The sequence below is a fragment of the Helianthus annuus genome, chromosome 3 (genome assembly GCF_002127325.2).
Source record: "Helianthus annuus cultivar XRQ/B chromosome 3, HanXRQr2.0-SUNRISE, whole genome shotgun sequence".
Taxonomy (NCBI): domain Eukaryota; kingdom Viridiplantae; phylum Streptophyta; class Magnoliopsida; order Asterales; family Asteraceae; genus Helianthus; species Helianthus annuus.
Window position 1 is genome coordinate 45,650,967 of NC_035435.2, and position 13,877 is coordinate 45,664,843.

A 13,877-nucleotide genomic window follows, 5' to 3' on the forward strand; every position below is an offset into this window, starting at 1 on the left:
CTCATTTGGTTTACGAAACCTCATCCTATCTGTTCTACCGATTTAGGTCCGGTTTATTTACATAGTTACCTATATTAGGTGCCGTTTGATTTCGTGCTCCCTCTAGCTTGCTTGGTAGTTGTTCAAGACTTCTAAGCACTCTCAAATGAGTACATTGTCCCCTCTTTTATTGTTTTCAAACTGTTTTGGGGTGAAGCATGTGTACCTATTTGTTATATTCATGATTTCAAAGTATAATTGATTATACATATTAGTACTTATCTTTTGACAAACTGAATGATTATTTATGGTTTAAACACTGATTTTTCAAAGTTTATAAAATTAATTGTTGAATTGTACTTATTTTTGTTCACCAGACCGGTTGGTAGTATGATCTAGCGCTATAAGATTTGACACCCCATTCCTGTTGTCATGGAATGTCAGAAAGCGATTTATTTTTATCCAAATAGGGATTGCCTTTGTGGTAATTATATAGTCTCAAAGGTGTATTTTGATGCACTAGGTCTGAATGAATTTCAAATCGCATTATTTTTGTATATTTAGTTATACTCCCAAAAGTATAGTGTGATATGCTCTCATATGTGATATTGTACAAAACCAACATATATTTTGTTAATAACCAAAACATAGTTTAATATGTTATTCATAAAACCAAAGCATATTTTGATATGTTAGTTATAAAACCAAAACATAGTTTAATATGTTATTTATAAAACCAAAGCATATTTTAATATGTTAGTTATAAAACCAAAACATAGTTTAATATGTTATTTATAAAACCAAAACATATTTTGATATGTTAGTTATAAAACCAAAACATAGTTTAATATGTTATTTGTAAAACCAAAGCATATTTTGATATGTTAGTTATAAAACCAAAACATAGTTAAATATGTTATTTATGAAACCAAAGCATAGTTTAATATGTTATTAATAAAACCAAAGTATACTTTTGATATACTACTGAAAACTGTTATTTTGACGACTAAAGTATATTTAATATACTATCTGTTTGACTATTTTGGGAACTGAAATATATTTTAATATCTCACTTATTCGACTTTCTTAAAACAAAGTTTATTTTTTTATATATACTACGAACCTTTTTATCAAAATATTGTTTTTCAAACAATATATATATATATATAAACTCACTTTTACTTAATTATTTATTTATACATCTTTCTTTTATATCATCTGTTTTCTTATCACATTTTTATATGATTTATAAAACAAAAACATTTTTACAAGGATCATGACTAACTTTTGATTAAACATTTTCTTTAAACTTATAAGTCATGAATCCTAATTACAATAAAACCTATGTATCTCACAGGCATTTTTATGCTGACGTACCTATTTTTACACATGTTTTAGGTGCTGCTTTGTGATGATTGTTGATACATGCTACACTTAGGATGGACTCGTGCCTTAGCGACTTTAAAACTTGAAAGATAATATTTGTATTTATCTGATTTGTAGTAGAACAAAGACTTCAATGATTCAATAAAACAAAATTATTTAATCCATGGTTGTGAAACAATGATTCTGTTACAACATTCCCCGACGTTTCCGTCACGTTTTGTTGTTTTACGTGGTCGGGGTGTGACAGAAAAGTTGGTATCAGAACCACAGGTTATAGGGAATTAGGTTATTAGTAATGCTTTGACCTAGACTATAACCTTCCTAGGACCCTAACACAAGTTATCTTGTGTTTGTTTTAAAACAATACCGTCACTTATCCTTAGGTGACAACCATAATAAGAACACAAATTTCGAATCCGCTTTTAAAACTAATCATCTATTCTAGGATGATTTATTATATGGTTTTGAACCTTCAAAGTTTTCAAAATCTCATCAAAGTTTGGTCTAAATAATGTGAACACGCTCAAACTGGAAGGGTGGGTGCCTGTACCCTGAGCTTTCTATCTAAGGCTAGAGTGTTCGTACAAATCCGCAATATCAGACCAGTCACTCTTACCTGGGAACTCTTGGGGTGAGTGTCCACTTATAGGCGAGCATGTCTTCGCGATACATTATATTGACCCATTCACTTTGATTAGTTACCATCTCATTTGTTTGCCTTAGGTAATAAACAAATGATCGCAATTTTTATGCATTATCATTCTGTTATCATTTCCCTTGTTTGCTCCCATATCTTTCATCATCTTCATGATGCCTCTTCATCGCAACAACACTCGAGTGTCCGGACTAGGTGCTACAATTGCCCAACAATTAAGCGTCGTACTCTAGAAGGCCGTTGATTTAGCTACCACCATGACTCGTCTTAGGGATGAAGCCATACAAGGGAACCGCTCCTTGGAGCAATCAATGCAACCGTCATCATCCAAATCAAATACCCTATTTCAAATGTACCCATGGTGGACGATGGAGACATTTGGTTAACATGTGCCGCTTTGCTGTCCAAAGCAAAGCTGTTAGAAATCCTGCTGCTGCTCAACCTCTTGCAAGGAAACCTAATGTCGGTACTGTGCTTATGTGCAACAAATGTAATGCACCTCACCAAGCTTACCTGCAGTGTCATCTGTGTGCATCACGTGGACGACTCGGTCACCTGACAAATGCTTGTCAATTCAACCTAAACCAAGGTGGTCTAAACCAACCCCAAGTCAACCCTGCTCGTATGATTGACTTAACATACATAGTACCCAACCTTCAAACTTTGCTTCATATGTCGCTTTGGCATATCTAGTACCTCAACCTCATGAACTTTCTACCTTGTGTTTCGACTTAAGGACGTTTAGTGCAAGGTTCTGAAACACCTCTTGTTACACAAAATTCCAAAATCCAAAATAGGATCTTTCTACCCTCATAATTAGATCCTTGTGGATAAGTATCGCTCAAATCGGAGCCCTTAATTGAATTATTCGTATGCCTTAATACGTACATTACGATTCAATAAGGACAAAGCCGAATTCTTATTAAGATCTTCCTATCTTCATAGTTAGATTCTTATGTTTAAAGTGCCAGATGAAATCCACGGATTGGATTCCTGGTGTGCTTTAAATACCCGTGTCCAAAGATAACAAAGTAAAGATCAAGTTAATTAATTATGTGATTCCTTTTATGTCTTGTGTTTTGGTGTAATCTGAATTTTCATTATCCAAATCCTCATAGAATCTTCCATATCTCATATGAGGGATTCATAGTAGGATATCTAAAGGTACTATCTTAAATCCTTAATGGACTTCTATGTTGTAGTTAAGTCCCTTGGGTTTTAAAGTACTATTCTATAATTGGACCCCTTGAGTGGTCTAGTTAAACAGATTGATTTGAAAATTTGGTTAGGAATATCATGCGATGATATAATTGAAAAGATCCCTTTAAGTGGTCTATTTAAGAAGATTATACAACGGTATAGTTAAGAAGATCATGTGTTGATCTAGTTAAAAAGATCGTTCGTTGATATAGTTAAAAAGATCCTTTGGTGGTCTAGTCAAGTCGCTTCATGTTTATTCAATTGATTTTTCCCCTACGCATTATGAAGTGAACTGTGCAAACTGTGCAAGGAATTATATAATTATGGATGCATACATAATTATGGAATTCAGTGCACAAAAATCACAGCAAATTTTGTCATGTGTTAAGACCTATATTGATGAGAATAACGAAACGAGAACAATGTAGAAAGGAGTATGGTGGATACGTCGCTGGTACTTCCTATATATAAGTGTTCCTTACTACATTGGGAACGTAGCGTTATTTAAGTTACTAGAAGTCCCGGACCTTGACCAATGTTATCTTATCTTACACTCTCCAACACTGATTTCAAACACACACCAAGTTTCCTATGATAAGTCTTCATTGAGAAACGTTCTTCTGTCCGTAGTTCGAAACTCCATGTTTTGTTGCTACAAGTGTTAGTGCACTACATCTGTTGATTGCGTCTAGGTGTCTAGGATCAGGTCTTACATCGTATTGTATAGAATAGGGCGCGAAATACGAGAAAACAGGAGTCTGTATAGGTTTTAGGAATCAGGTCCGCTCATAGAGTCAGTTGTTCCTGGATCGCTTATTTGTCAAGTATGGACCGCTTATGTGGACATGCTTGGTCCGCTCTTATGGACATGTGTCACATGAGCGGACCCAATCCACTATATATAGGGGTCTTTAGGGCGGACCTCAGGAGAGATAGTCGAATTCCACGCCGAAGCTCTGCCGGTGTGAAGATTGAACTGTAAAACGTTTCAAATCAATAAAACAAGCAGTTAGAAGGAAGAACAAGCTATATCTACTTGCATTTCTTATTATTCCGCATCTGAAACGCAAGAGACAACCTCTGAACGACTCGTGCGGGTCATCAAATGATCCTACAAGTGGTATCAGAGCCTAGGAGGAGGTTTTCTACAGATTTTAGCCGGATTTCATTATTTCTTCTCACTTCTACACCTTCTTTTCTCATTTCCGGGAGTTTTCACGGTAAAATTTCATTCAAAAACTCACAGATTGTTCATTATCATACAAAGACAAACCCTTGGAAGTTTCAAGTCAAAATTCAGCCTAAAAACAAGTCAAAACATGTTCGTTATATGGTTTGCTCGGAGTGACGTCATCGTGAACCGCTCTTAGGTCACGTTTTGGATCGCTCATTCGTACAAATTTTCAGTTGGTTCGCTCAAAATTTGTTTCTGGACCGCTCGTAAGACAGTTTCTGGACCGCTCGTGTGTACATTTCTGGACCGCTCCAAAGACAATTTTTTGGATCGCTCATTTGGATCAGTTTGGTTCGCTCTTTTGGTTATCTGCTGGTCCGCTCGAACGGACATTATATTGAATTCACTCATTCGGTAAATTGATTGGTCCGCTCATTAGTCTGTCATCCGGTTCGCTTATTTGGATTTCTCTGGTTCTCTCGAAAAGTTTTTTGTCCAGTTCGCTTATCTGTTAAGTATTGGTTCGTTTTTTTTACACTTGCATTGAAAAACGTGTTAAGTCAATATGGATTCCGAGTTTTACAATGCTTTTGCTACATCGACTACTCCAGCCGCAATTGCTCAAGCAATGAACTTAGAAAATGAGACGGGAACGACTCAAAAGCCTCCTAGATTGATGAGCATTGAGGAGTATTATGGGTGGAAGGATCGGTTTGAAAACTGGGTTCAGGCAAATCATCTCAGATCATGGGAATGCATATTGAAGAAGTATACTTTGCCTCGAACTGATTTGCAAGTCATTAAAGAGATATCCGAGTTTACTGATCAAGAAAGAGCAATGCATAGAGCCGAGAAAATGATGATCAGTTTGTTGCAGCAGGCTATAAAGGAAGATATATTCATCTTGTTACAGCATGACAAAACTGCGAAGTCGATATGGGATGCTCTTAAAGTTAAATTCGAGGGAAGTGAAAACATGATCAAAAGCAAGAAGGCATTGTTAAAGAAAGAGTTCGATTTATTTAGTAGTTTGCCAGGAGAGGATACTAAAAAGCTAATTGAAAGATACTGTCACTTGGTGCGATCGTTATCGATGTTGGGAGTTGAAAAAGGTCGTGAAGAATGGGTGGATAAATTGGCTGACGCATTACCTCAGAAAGAGTGGGGAACGTATTTGATGATTTTAAAGAATACTGGTGTGTATGACGGACTGACTATTTCACAGTTCATTGAGAAAATAGAAAGTCAGGATCTTGAACAGCAAAAGATCGCAAGAATGAACAGTCCGAGTGGTCAATAGGACGTGAAGATGTATTACCGGGGTAGTGTTCCAGTTACTGAATCTGAAAGAAACCCGAAGATCCAAACTGCATTTAGTGCTGGTGATTCATTTGAGAAAGCTGATCAGGGTTCAAACAAAAGTAGCAGCGGGTTTTCATCTTTTCCAAGTGTGAATCCGAAAGAGACTAACACGAGTTTTCAGTCTCAGAGTACAAAAACGGAAAATGGATACATAATTCAGTGCAACATAGCTCTTAATCTTCCAGAAGGTCGAAGCTTTTCTGAAGACACTGCTAAAGACCACATGGCACTTCTTGGTTCAGTTCTGTTATCTTATGAGGGTCTTGTTGCTGGTCGAATCGGAAATCCTATGCTTACCAAAGAGGATTACGATCAGATAGACGCCGAAGAAATGGAACTCATGGATATTAAGTGGTGTCTTGCAAGTGTTCTTCGACGAGCTGAGAAATTCAAAACCATTACCGGGAGAAATGACTTTCTTGATGCACATGTTTCTACTTTAGGTTTTGATAAATCTAAAGTTACTTGTTTTCGATGCAGGGAGAAAGGGCATTTCAAGCGGGAGTGCAAGGGAAGAGAAGCTAGCGGAGCACAAAGTCCGTTCGGGAAAGATGATTACTATCGCAAAGCTATCTATCAGCAAGTTGATCAATCCCAAGAACCGCAGACAGCTCACGGAAGAAAGATTGAAGATCCGAAGAGAGCATGTTTGATAGATTTCAGTTGGAGTAATTACATATCATCTGAAGCCACAGCAGCACGCATTAGTGATCAAGATGATGAGAAACTACCAGAAGGTTTCAGTTGGGATATGTTTGTGGATAAAAAGGGAGAGTTCAAAGCTTTCATTGCCAAGATTGTCCGAGAGCCAGATTTGTTTGCTACTTGGATGAAATCTATTGGAGAGACTGTGAAAAGTGAAGATGAAAAATCTGTGTCATCTGATGAAAGTTTAGACAGTATTGATAAATTTTCAGAAATTTCTGGGGAAATGTCAGAAAGTTCAGATGAAGGTTTACAGGGTTCAGATGAAGAATTACAAAGTTCTGATAAAAGTGTACAGAATGAAAATGTTCAAGAAAAGGAAGTTGTTTTTGATAAAACACCGTCTGATTCTGATGTATCAGATGGTGATTCTGATAAGTCTGTAAAGTTTGATCAATCACCTGATCACAGCAGTAGTGATGATGAGGAAGAAAAACATATAAATATTGCAAAAACTCATCTTTCTCCTGAAAGTTTTCATTTTTATTTTGTAGAAAGAATGGAGAAACTGAAGGAGAAACGAGCTGCTAAAGAACAACAAGCTGAATCTGAAAGTGATATTCAAAACGCTAAGAATGTTGTTGAGAAGATTACCGAGGGTGTGAAAGAAGAAGAAAAGGTGGTTGAAGTTGTTAAAATAATCGAAGTTGAAAAGATTCTTGAAGTCGTCAAGCCGTGTGAGAAGTGCTTGGAAGATTGCAAGAATTGTGCAGCTAAAGACGACATCATAGCTGAGTACGAGAAGAAAAAGGAGCAGTTACTGTTCAACCTCAACTATGTGAAAGAATCATATGATGTTCTGAACAAAACAGTAACTGGTCTACAAAAGACTAACTCAGAGAGAGAACAAGCACTGACGATGTTGAATGCAGTTTTAATGACAAAACAAAAGGCAATAAACTTCTACATCGAAGAGAGTGCTAAGTGGAAGCAAGAGTTGGAGATGGAAAAGATAGAGAATGAAAGAATTAGACGCTTATTGCAAAGTTATTCTAGTTCTGATTATCTCATTGATCGTATTTACCCAACTGTTGCAGGTATGGAAGCTTTTAAAGATGAGAAGTTAAAAGACAAGAAAGATTGTGGTAAGAAATCGACTGTTAGTTACAACAAATGTCCGCCTCCGATTTGGGATGGTTATTTACCTAGGAGACAAATGAGGAGCAATTGGAAAAAGCAGTCAATATAAAGCTTAAAACCGACACAACTGGCGTTTTACCAGATAACATTGATGTCACTTATACCTCGTCCGATACTGATCATGAGTCTGAATTAATCAAAAAGGTGGTCGATCAGGTGTTGGATACTGATGAAGAGTCTGAGTCGAAATCTGGGTCTGGAAAGTCAAAGTCGTCAGTCAACAGTTCAAATTCGTCGGATAAACGGTCTTATAGTAAAGAATTTTTATTGTCAAAGGCAGATTTGAATGATGAAACATTCGAAGTTGTATATACTTTGAATGGTTCGGACAAATTATATTACAATAAAGAGTTTCCAATAATGAGTATTAAAACGGAATTAATAAACAAAATTTTCAAACTTATGGAAGTTAATATTCCAGAATTAAAAGTTTTAAAAAATTTTGAAAAATCTAAAAGATACACATCTAGATTTCAGCAACGTTTAAATAAGAAAAAGGGTAACAATTCTGGTCCTGGTTTTCAAAAGAAACCTAACCAGAATCGTAGCTACAAAAAGAAAGGTCTTGGTTTTGTTCCACAAGAAAATGATAAAAATATGAAAAATTCTAAAACAAAATCTGAATTTGTGTCAGGTGGAAGTGCTGAGGAAGAACAGCAGAAACCGTTCTGGAGACAGTCTAATAAAGAGTTTCTTGCTGAGAGAAAAAAGAATGGAGCTGATATTTGTTATCAAAGAGAGACTAGAACCTGTTATAGATGCAATGAAACTGGTCACATTGCATGGAATTGTTCGAATAGTGACAAATCAAAACAGGGAGTTTCTCAGAAGTTGAAAGAGAAAGTTGTTGATGTTGACACACCAACCAATAGACCTAAAATTTTTGAGAATTCAAAATTTGAGGTTGGCGAGTGTTCGGAAAAGAATTTTTACAAAAAGAAAGGAAAAGATAACCAGGTGTGGATTGCAAAGAAAGGTGAAGTAAATGTCAGCGATGAATCTGGTTCCACAAAGCCAGAAGAGCCACAGGTTGAGAAGAAGATCTCAGTGAATGATGAGGAGTTTCCATCATTAAAGTTTGAGGAAGTGAAGAAAAATATCGGAAAAACTGAAATTTCTAATCAGTTTTACAAAGAAAAGAATGAATTTGATGTCGAGAAAACATTCAACGGGAATGTTAAAAAGATTTTTGGGAAAATGTTGAGTGGGAGAGCTAAAGGGGTTAAAGATTTTTACGCAACTAAAAAGGCTACATACAACCCGACTGCTCAAGAGTTGAAAGCCATCAAGTCTGAAAAGACTTGGATGGAAGTTTGTTTCCCATGATAGTCAAAGGACTACGCCGGAGATCCCAAGTTTATATCGTGGATCAGGAATCGGCATCTTTCTAGTGTTTGAAAAGATTGTTTGAAAGATTTTGAACAATGTTGTTAATGTTTGCAGGATGAAGGATTACGCCGGAGCTTCCAGGTTGGTAATTGTGAATTAGGAATCGGCATCCTGATTGGTAAAATGGTGATGTAGACGTAACATTCCTACAAGTGGTAACCTTGATCTTGCAAGTGATATTTGTGGTTATATTTTGAGATGTTTGTATTTTTACAAGTGGTACAGAAGGATTCTAAAATGCAAATGGTAAATCAGGGACATTAAATTGTACTTGATTTACTATTCATGGCAAAAGATAGACAAGATGATGAACCACATCCCCGTTTTTAATATTGATAAATCTACAAATGGTTTTTACCAACACAAACTCATTTTCCGGAAAAGTCATTTCGATTAAAACAAACTTAAGTGTTTTGAAATCTAAATGAGAAAATGGTTTGTGATAGGGGGAGTTCTGATTGTTTATGCCTAGTTAATGGCGATTTGATGTGATTCGATGTCAGTTGTCAAATTTCTGTACAGTTTGTTTTACTTTTCATGTTTCTAGTGAGTCAAGAGTCTAGAAGTTTTCAAATTTTCTTTGAAATGTGTTTGCATTTTAGGGGGAGTAGGGAAATTTCTCGGAAAATCCAAAAACATTTGAAAATTTGAAAAGCCAAAAACATGATAAAATTTAAAAATGAGTTTCGTTGCGAAAAAGAGGAAATGATAGTACATCAGTGGACTATCACAACATGCTAAATAATTGTAAAGTTAAAAATGTGATAAACAATCTTACTGCGGATGTGTCAGTAGATTTTCGCACATTTAGTAAATTGAAACGAGATATAAACCTAAATTCAAACTTACTCGATTCGTGGGTAACTATTCTTGAATATATGGGTAACCCCCGAAATCTTGTTTGAAAGGTCCCGTATTCTGAGATACTAGGTCTTTATACTCAGTGATATCTGGGGTATTATCCCGGGACTTCTGCTGTATGGAAATACTGACCTAGTCCCCGGATAATGCTTTCCGCAAAGCTTTGAAACAAAAGCGCCGCCCTCAGCAATCTGATTAAACAATAAAATTGATAGTCATTGCTGTTGTAAAAAAGATCCTCTAAAGGGGACCCACCAAAAGTCGAACCGTCATCTCTCTGCTGAACGGAAGTTCTGACCTGAGCTCTCACGGTATTGCACCTAACCCCTTTACAGATATCATCTGTGGTATACTCACCTGTAAGACTAAATATTTGGGATCTGGATACGGGAGTATATTCAAGTGGAGTGATACACAATTAAGTTTAAGTCTCTAAAACATTAATATCGTATCTCGAATCGATTGAAATCTGTGTGAGAATTTAAGAAGACAAACATACTGACAATCTAGGTAAATTGTTTAAAACTTAAAATGAAATCAAGCTTAATGGTGTTTGTGATAGGTCTCATAAGCTGATATGATTCTCTTGCACAAACTCACAAAATATTGTTTGTAAATATTATTTCTGTATGTGTTTGTTTACTAGTAGTGTCAGGTAATATTTCTCAGAAAATTCAAAAAGATTTTGTGTGTGTTTTTTGCATAAATTTTGAAAAAGTCAAAAAGATTTTCGACAACTGATGTTGGAAAACTGATTTTCAAAATTCCGTGTGCTAAACATGATGAGCAGCATTTAAGGGGGAGTGTTTGTGTAAATCTAACTGTTTTTGTTAATCTAATCTTCTTCAAGTGGTTCATCATAGTCATATGAGTGTAATCATGTGTTGGTGAATAGTTGTTTGAAATGTTTGTGAAAGAAAAGTTTATTTCGGGGTTGAGATTGTGCAGATAGCCAGGTTTCGATTCCTGAAGATCTCTGATGGAAGAGAGCCAAGTTTCAATCCTGGAAATCAATTCTGAAAGAATGAGTAGAGTCAGATTCTAATCCTGAAGATCACGTCTATTGTTGATGCTGATGAACTTAAGGAATCAAGAGATCTGATCAAGAGAATTAGTGTGTTTTTAGAGCCAGGTTATTTGATTCTGAAAGCCTGTGAAGATCAGACAACGATCCTGAAGATGTTACTGAAGAACAAAAGAATGCCAGTAAATCGAGAGGGGAGTCTGAAGATTGAAAGAAGATAAAGCCCAGAGACTGATCTAGACTGAAGATATGAAGACACAGTTTTGGAGTCAAGTTGTATTGGCGACTCCATCAAAATCTGAGGGGGAGTCTGTTAGTGCACTACATCTGTTGATTGCGTCTAGGTGTCTAGGATCAGGTCTTACATCGTATTGTATAGAATAGGGCGCGAAATACGAGAAAACGGGAGTCTGTATAGGTTTTAGGAATCAGGTCCGCTCATAGAGTCAGTTGTTCCTGGATCGCTTATTTGTCAAGTATGGACCGCTTATGTGGACATGCTTGGTCCGCTCTTATGGACATGTGTCACATGAGCGGACCCAATCCACTATATATAGGGGTCTTTAGGGCGGACCTCAGGAGAGATAGTCGAATTCCACGCCGAAGCTCTGCCGGTGTGAAGATTGAACTGTAAAACGTTTCAAATCAATAAAACAAGAAGTTAGAAGGAAGAACAAGCTATATCTACTTGCATTTCTTATTATTCTGCATCTAAAACGCAAGAGACAACCTCTGAACGACTCGTTCGGGTCACCAAACGATCCTACAACAAGGACTTCACTTTGAGGGTTGACAATTTCGCTAAGAATCCTAAAATAGCCCAGAGTTTTACTTAGGGTTCAATGGATTTATTTGAAAGCGAAACCATCACAGCTGTCTTCACAAGTTTCCTCTAAAATTAAATTTCGGGACGAAATTTCCTAAAGTAGGGGAGACTGTGACACCTGTGTCACTTCAACCATCAAACAAATACCAAACCAATGAAATATTGTATTTCATACTTGGGATTTGTATAAATATGTGTATCATTTGCACATATCAATTCTTGTTCGATTTCTAGCTTTAAATCGCTTTCTGGAAGGTTATACGCGAACTGATGCGTAAATATAACCAGTTTAATGCAACAAACACTCCGGAACAGTGACATAGTGTTGGATCTGAGTTTCTTTTTGATTGTATTTTGTGTTTGAAGTTAAGATGAAAATGGATGAGTTGTGCAGCGGAAATAAAACGAAAACAAACTATACATACAATCAAATGAGAGTAATACTTTAATCAAACATCTTTTACACAATGAACCGAATGATTGAATTTAATTTCAACAACGATTACAAAGATAGATGTATGAATGCAAACTCCCCCTCAGCCCGAGCTCAGTAGTTTGTTCGTGCAAAGAAGACGAATGATGTGAAGAGCTAATAGAACAGTACAAAGTACTGAACTATTTATAGGCACTTGCAAACTACTGAGCATCTTTGCTGACGTCACCATGAAAGTGATATCTAACCTCCTAACAAACTCTAACCTCTGATCTATACAGACACTGCTTGTGTTAACTACTGCTAATACATTCTATTACAAAACAGACTTTAGAACAGCTGCTGCAACCTTCTACTGCTGTGAACCCAGCAGCACTTGTCCGGATCAGCAGTGCTTGACTCAAGGCAGTAGATTGAATCAGCAGGACTTTAGTCTTCCATCAGATCTTTAGTTGAGCAGCAGTTATGAGACAGCAGTTTGGTAAGATCAGCAGATAGGAGGTCATCAGTAGTTGTAATCACTTTCAAGGGGAGAGATTTGTATATCAGCATCTGCTTATTCAGAATCCACTGTTCTGATCCAGTTTTGGCTTTAATTATCTGTTCCTCTGATAGGGTTCAATCCCAACAATCTCCCCCTGGAACAGATAATGCCAAAACCCTTCATTATTTGTGGATATTTTATTGCCTCATTAACAGCTCCCTTATCTGACCTTTAAATTGTAATTCAAAGTCAAGGGCATCTGTATCTTCATCATCCCTGCTAATTGGAAGATCAAGGAGATCCTGCAAATCTTCAAGACTCAGGCCAAGAGCTTGTTCCCTTGATATTTTCTCCACTTCTCCACCAGACCTGAGCAAAGTCAATACGCAGGTCTGTTTGTCAGTTGCCCACTTTTGTATTTTTGAGCCTGGTGGGTTTCTTGGGAGATGTTTATTTGCAGAAGTATTTGGTGAGGCTGGCCTGTTCATCACTGGCTGAGCAGTGGTAGCAGAGTTTTCCTGTTCAAGTTCTTCTTTCAACGTTCTTAACAAGCCTTCTTTTAAAACAGCATTTCCAGCAAGAAATTCTTGAACAGTTTCAGCTCCTAACTGGCTTTGTGTCCTTCTTTTGTAGATGGCATTACCAGCTGGAGCAGTGGCTCTCCTGATTTGCAGCTTTGATGGTCCTTTTGAAACTGCTGCTTCAGGGTAGTCAGGTTTTTGAGGAATTTTTGGATCTTTCTTTCTTAATTCCTCCAACCTTTTGTAGGTTGACCTGACCAAATCTTCTTTCCATCTAGCAACTTGTCTTTTGGTGCCAAATTCAGCAACAACCAATTCTTCTTTCATTCTTTTTAGTTCCAACTGCTTTTCAGGTACATTCTTTTTGAACCTTGCCCAATCAGGAGGAGTGTGAGTGACTTTCCTTTTTATCATATCTTGAATTCTTGCAGCTTCAACTTCAAGTTCAGGAATAGTCCACTCTTTGTACATGTGTCTCTCTCCTTTGTATTTCTTGTAAAACATAATGCTTTCAATGTAGTCTTTCTTCAAAGTTTCAGCTGCTCTTTCTGAAATTTGTTGACGGACATTCTTTGCAAAACGTTCTAGGGAACTGACTTGTGTGAGCAGATATTGGTAGTATCTTGATACTTCTTTGTCAGATTTCCCTTGTGTGTTTCTTTTCGAGATATCCTCTGCTTGCTTGGCCTTTATCTTCAAATATTCTTCAATATTTTTGGGCCAGGGATATCCTTTGAT